The 6,972-nt window shown below is 44.2% G+C and overlaps 1 protein-coding gene across 1 annotated transcript in view; it reads right to left on the bottom strand.

Moving 5' to 3' along the window:
* LOC139555023 (membrane-associated phosphatidylinositol transfer protein 2-like) overlaps window positions 1–6,810 on the bottom strand; it is an 81,123-nt gene extending 74,313 nt beyond the window's left edge. Inside the window, exons 1-2 of the mRNA XM_071368447.1 lie at window positions 6,245–6,810; window positions 1,173–1,256 (exon numbers count right to left, since the gene is read on the bottom strand). The gene's annotated coding sequence lies outside the window, so the exon portion shown is untranslated. The remainder of the gene's footprint in view (window positions 1–1,172; window positions 1,257–6,244) is intronic.
* Window positions 6,811–6,972: the final 162 nt, after the last annotated feature.

Raw genomic sequence — 6,972 nt, 5'->3', positions numbered from 1 at the left:
TTATTGTTTTTTGTTCGGTTCACTTATAATAAAAAATGTGGAACCCATATCGCGCTGCGCTTTGGTCTGAGTATGCTTACGACGATCGTGACACTGACAGAGAGATAAGGGTTGTTGATTTTTAACCTTGTCTCTTGTGAGGACAAAAATATTAAAGCTAGTGTCAAAATCTAATTTCCTCATTCTAACCCAATCTTCTTCAGGAAATTAGACCGCTTCAATTGAGTGCGTACACTGCTATATGAAACCTAGTCACGAAAGGGCAGTTCTGCATTATATCACACTTACACAACCACACACACACTTGTTGACTACGTAATAAAAAACCCTTGCCCATAAAAAAGTTATATGTTGATGGCTCCAGTGTTGGGAGGCTCTGTAATAAAAAAACTAAATGAGCCTCAGAACCAGACAAGCTGAATGGAATAGTCATCATTCAGTCATTCACGTCTGAATTCTGCTTCCATCCACCCACTCATTCACCACCCACCAGGCTGGCTGGGCTGCCATGTTCACTGGTCTGGAATCCCTGTGTTTACCCTGCTATAAATAGCCTCTCAATGGGGATGACGTGGCAACCCGTGACAGCCTCTATCTCTCCCTGACCTCGCCATCTGGGCTGGCTGCAGCAGTGGAGCTGCTGCTGCTTATGATGGTGATGATGATGATGGAGACACTGCCTTATCGGTATGCAACGCAGAGCTGTGGCTGGATATGGCTCTACAGTACCCCCTTCTACCGCTCTCTCTCTCTCTCGCTCTATCCGTCTCTCTCTTGCTCTCCTCCCTCTATCTCTCTCTCCTTTCTCCATCTCTCTCTCTACCTCTTTCTGTCTCTCTATCGCTCTCTCTGAGGTCCTGCCAATCAGCCATTAACTGATGAGAGATGAGAAGAAGAGAAGTGATGGAGGAAGGGAAGAGAGGGATGGAAAGAGGGAAGGACAGAGATAGAGGGGAGGAAGAGAGGGGAAGAATAGAGAGGAAAGAGGGAGGGAAGGACAGAGAGAGAGAGAGAGGGAACAAAAGGAAAGAGGAGAGAGACCAAGGGAGGGAAGCGGAAGAGGAGAGTGATGGAGAGAGATAGGGGGACAGGAAGAAGGGGGGCGGCAATCAATAGTATGACTCACTGTTTCTGCGCTGGCTACTTCCTAACAGTATTCATTAAATACAAACCTAATCATTCTGCCTCGATTATCACACACAGCAGAGAGCTCTCTCTTCATCCAGACTCTTCATAAATAACGCCAGTCATCCTGTCTGAGAGAGGAAGGGAAGGAAGAAAGGAAGGGAGTGAAGGAAGGAAGGAAGGAATGTCTATGTTATGAAACAGGCCTGTGTTACTTGTGATTACATGTGTTAGGTGCAGCGGGGTGTAGAGGAGACTGTCTGGAGGCACCAGGTTCCCTAGAGGCCTAGATACAAATAAACACACAGAGACAGAGACACACACACGCAGACACAGACATTCAGAGTTCGAACAGGCAGTGTTCTCCTATGGGACGGCTGCTCCCCACTGTCTTTATAGTAATTATTACCTTAAACTCCCAGAGGAAAACAGCTACTGTGTACCCTGCACACAAACACACTACTAACAAGAAATTAATAGGTACACACACACACACACACAACTGCACAAACACACACAGTCCCTCCTAAGCATGGTAACAGACATGCGCTCACGCATGCACGCAGGCACGCAAACGATGCAAACCAATACTGTGACCTATAAGAAGTACACAATATATACAAAAGTATGTGGACACCCCTTCAAATTAGTGGATTCAGCTATTTCAGACACACACATTGCTGACAGGTGTATAAAATTGAGCACACAGTCATGCAATCTCCATAGACAAAAACACTGGCAGTAGAATGGCCTTACTGAAGAGCTCAGTTACTTTCAACGTGGCAGCGTCATTGGATGTCACCTTTCCAACAAGTTAGTTGGTCCGATTTCTGCCCTGCTAGGGCTGCCCCGGTCAACTGTAAGTGCTGTAATTGTGAAGTGGAAACGTCTATGAGCAAGAATGGCTCAGCCGCGAAGTGGTGGGCCACACAAGCTCACAGAACGGGACTGCCAAGTGCTGAAGCACTTAAAAATCGTCTGTCCTCGGTTGCAACATTCACTACCGAGTTCCAAACTGTCTCTGGAAGCAACATCAGCACAAGAACTGTTCGTCGGGAGCTTCATGAAATGGGTTTCCGTGGCCGAGCAGCCGCACACAAGCCTAAGATCACCATGCGGAATGCCAAATGTCAGCTGGAGTGATGTAAAGCTTGCTGCCATTGGACTCTGGAGCAGTGGAAACGCGCTCTCTGGAGTGATGAATCACTCTTCACCATCTGGCAGTCTGACGGACGAATCTGGGTTTGCCGGATGCCAGGAGAACGCTACCTTCCCCAATACATAGTGCAAACTGTAAAGTTTGGTGAAGGAGGAATAATGGTCTGGGGCTAGGCCCCTTAGTTCCAGTGAAGTGAAATCTTAACTCTACAGCATACAATGACATTCTAGACGATTCTGTGCTTCTGACTTTGTGGCAACAGTTTGGGGAAGGCCCTTTCCTGTTTCAGCATGACAATGCCCCCGTGCACAAAGTGAGGTCCATACAGAAATGGTTGGTTGAGATCGATGTGGAAGAACTTGAATGGCCTGCACAGAGCCCTGACCTCAACCCATCGAACACCTTTGGGATGAATTGGAACGCCAACCGCGAGCCAGGCCTACAATCGCCCAACATCGCTGCCCGACCCCACTAATGATCTTGTGGCTGAATGGAAGCAAGTCCCCGCAGCAATGCTCCAACATCTAATGGAAAGCCTTCCCAGAAAACTGGAGGCTGTTATAGCAGCAGAGGGGGGACCAACTCCATATTAATGCCCATGATTTTGGATTGAGATGTTTGAGGAGCAGGTGTCCACATACCTTTGATCATGTAGTGTAATACAGTGGACGTCTAAGCTAACAGGCCTATGCATGCAATGCCCTGATGCATTCAGTACTCAAATCTCTGACAGCGTGAGGTGGACAATTTAAATGTTTTAGGAAAGTAAAAACCAATAAAACAATAGGCTATAAGGTTTTGCATATATGCTACAGATCGAAACACAAGGAATAGTGTTTTTGTAATTAGTTATAGGCTGTTTGTAAGGACATGAAAATGTGTATCTTCTGAAAAGGTAAGAAACAATCTAGCTGCTTTAGTGTGTAGGCCGTTGTCCATGGAGCTGATGGAGCGCCGCAGAGATTTCGCGCCAACCTGTCACTTCTTGGTCAAAAGCATTGGAACTTTTATGTTTATTTGGGTATAGCGTGATATAAGCAGAATTCAATATAATTTCAATGCAATAACTCAAATGACGCACCTGGGTATAGCTACATATAACCTGGGTAAGGCTACATATAGCCTGGATATAGCTACATATAGCCTGGGTATAGCTACATATAACCTGGGTATAGCTACATATAGCCTGGGTATAGCTACATATAACCTGGGTATAGCTACATATAACCTGGGTATAGCTACATATAGCCTGGGTATAGCTACATATAACCTGGGTATAGCTACATATCGGTATGTTTCATCATAGAAATAGATACATTCTATTATGGTTATGGCTGGGACAATGCTGGGGGAAAAGGCAAAAAAAAATCTACAGACAATGCCTTCATCGAACAACACTGTTTCACGACACATCAGTGACATGGTGGGAGATGTTTTGAAACAATTACTGCTTCGCATACAAGCTAGTGAATTTTATGCGTTACAGCTGGATGAGTCAACAGACGTGGCGGGCCTGGCACAGCTCCTGGTATATGTCCGTTACGTTTATGGGTCAATTAAGAAAGACCTCCTCTTCTGCAAACCACTGGAAACCAGGACAACAGGAGAGGATATTTTTAAAGTACTGGACAGCTTTGTAACATCAAATGGACTTTGGTGTTCAAGATGTATTGGTATCTATACTGATGGTGCAAAATCCATGACAGGGAGACATAGTGGAGTGGTAAGCAAGCAGTTGCTCCCGACGCCACTTGGGTACACTGCAGCATCCACCGAGAGGCTCTTGCTGCCAAGGGAATGCCTGACAGCTTGAAAGATATTTTGGACACTACAGTGAAAATGGTTAACTTTGTTAAAGCAAGGCCACTGAGTTCTCATGTATTTTATGCATCATGCAATGATATGGGCAGCGACCATGTAACGCTTTTACAACATACAAAAGTGTGCTGGTTATCAAGGGACAAAGTATTGACACATTTTTTTTAAATTGAGAGATAAGCTTAAAGTTTTCTTTAGACCATAATTTTCACTTGTCTGACCGCTTGCATGATGACGAGTTTCTCACACAACTGGCCTATCTGGGTGATGTTTTTCTCGCCTGAATGATCTGAATCTAGGATTACAGGGACTCTCCGCAACTATATTCAATGTGCGGGACAGAATTGAGGCTATGATTAAGAAGTTGGAGATCTTTGTCTGCATTAACAAGGACAACACACAGGTCTTTCCATCATTGTATGATTTTTTGTGTGCAAATGAACTCAAGCTTACGGACAATGTCAAATGTGATATAGCGAAGCACCTGAGTCAGCTGGGGACGCAATTACGCAGGTACTTTCCCGAAACGGACGACACAAACAACTGGATTCGTTATCCCTTTCTCCAGTCCACTTACCGATATCTGAACAAGAGAGCCTCATCGGAATTGCAACAAGCGGTTCTGTGAAAATGTAATTTCATTAGAAGCCACTGCCAGGTTTCTGGATTGGGCTGCGCTCAGAGAACCCTGCCTTGGCAAATCGTGCTGTTAAGACACTGATGCCCTTTGCAACCATGTACCTATGTGAGAGTGGATTCTTGGCCTTCACTAGCATGAAAACTAAATACAGACCGTGTGTGGAAAATGATTTAAGACTGAGACTCTCTCCAATGCAACCCAACATTGCAGAGTTATGTGCATCCTTTCAAGCTCACCCTTCTCATTAACCTGTGGTGAGTTATTCAACATTTTTGATGAACAAATAAGATTTGTTATGTAAGATGGCTAAATAAAGAGCAAAATGATTGATAATTATTATATTATTATTTGTGCCCTGTCCTATAAGAGCTCTTTGTCATTTCCCACGAGCTGGGTTGTGACAAAAACTCACACTCATTCTTATGTTTAATAAATGTATTGTATAGTGTGTGTGTGGCAGGCTTACAATGATGGCAAAAAACAACATTTGAGAGTACGCTGACCCTGGTGCTAGAGGGGTATGCAGCTGGAGGTTGAATGTTTGAAGGGGTACGGGACTATAACAAGTTTGGGAACCACTGGCTTAATTGATTGCGTGGGTCGAATTTGATTGACAGAAGAACTACTTAAGAAGTACTTTCAAGTATTTTTACTTAAGTACTTTACACCACTGTCAGACCATGATTAGAGGGGAATAATGAAAAATGCAGTGGAAATGGTTTTGAGGTCCTGAGTTGAGTTCGAGGGCTGTAGGCTATGTTTTGGTTATTTGGATTTTAATTTGCCTTTTGTTTACTGCGTTTGTTTACTGTTTAAGTAACTAACCTAAATACTGATTGTGTCATGCCTTTATAAATCTGATATTTTGTTTACTAGGCCTACTAGCCTACCTGGTACCTGGTGTGTTGGCATTCATTTGTTCCATATTTTGGTTAGACAGCTGTGTGTATGGCTGCATTCACATAGGCTGTTTGTAATAGGTGAATATCTCTTGAAGCCTACATTCATTACCAAAACGGCCTTGCTTTAGTGTGCAGAGCGCTGTCCATTGTGTTGATACACTGCAGCGGATTGGCGCGAAATCTGTAGCCTACCTGGCACTTCAAAAGCACTCAATGATCTCAGAGTCTAGGCATTTCAACGTCATGTTTATTGTGATATAAGTAGACTTCAATATAATTCCAATGCAACCCCCCCCACACACACACACACACACAAATTGATTTGCCCCCTCGCCGGTTTCAAATGGGCCCGTAGTCACCTTTTCCTGGCGCCGGGTCTGACATTCTGATCTGTTCAATCAGCCTTATTCATTGATATGGTGTATACCTCCACAACACTATTTTGATACGCATCGTGGGGATTAAGCAGTGTATACGCAATGTCCAATGAAAAATACGTGGCGTATACATGCGTATAACCTCCACTACACCACTGCATATGGCCTCAGCTCTCGAGCTGTCTTCAATCAAACGCCAAGTCAAGATTCGAAGAACACTCACCAGCAAAGTGATGGACACTCCTCACTGCATTCTTCCAATGCGCTGTTCGATTTCCTGGAATTTGTCCAAATACACAGTTTATTGGCTAAGAAATTGCTTAACTATAACCAATGACACCTAAATAAAATGTCAGGCTATAATTTAGCAAGCTAACCCAGCAAATTTGCAAATAATTCTGCATCCATCCACGTCTTTTGCTCCAATAGCGGCACTGCCGTCAACGCATTGAGTGTCCTTTTACTGTCTGCCTGACCACGACTGGCACCAAAAAGAAGACCATCTATCCCAAGACCTCTCTGCATCAAGTTTCTTTGACATAGACTATTTGTCCGGCTATTCTAGTCTGAATGCCATTCCACTTATTTGGATGTCTGCCTGCTGTTTCCCCTTTGAGAATAAAGCTGACGGGTTATGTTCCTCCGGTCTCGCTCTGCCCTTCAATGACAGCCTAAACATAGTCATGGGCAACATTATCCTTCTATTGGACAATGACGTAGCAAATGACCAGGTCGTGGTAGTATGCGACATGTTACGTCGCTAAAGCGTTGCATCCTAATCATACAGTATGTCCGACTTCATATACATGTTCTGTACTGTCGGTTAGACAGAAAGCGCCCCCCAGTGGCTACAGATTAATCACAGACCTGCACGGTACCTCTACAAGGTGCTTTATAAAACATGAAGGCCTACAGTAGAGTACAAATGTACTAAATCAACAGTAGTCATGG

This window comes from Salvelinus alpinus, chromosome 1, assembly GCF_045679555.1.
Source record: "Salvelinus alpinus chromosome 1, SLU_Salpinus.1, whole genome shotgun sequence".
NCBI lineage: Eukaryota > Metazoa > Chordata > Actinopteri > Salmoniformes > Salmonidae > Salvelinus > Salvelinus alpinus.
The sequence above is the reverse complement of the archived record's forward strand: the minus strand, read 5'-3'. Positions and strand labels throughout refer to the sequence as shown.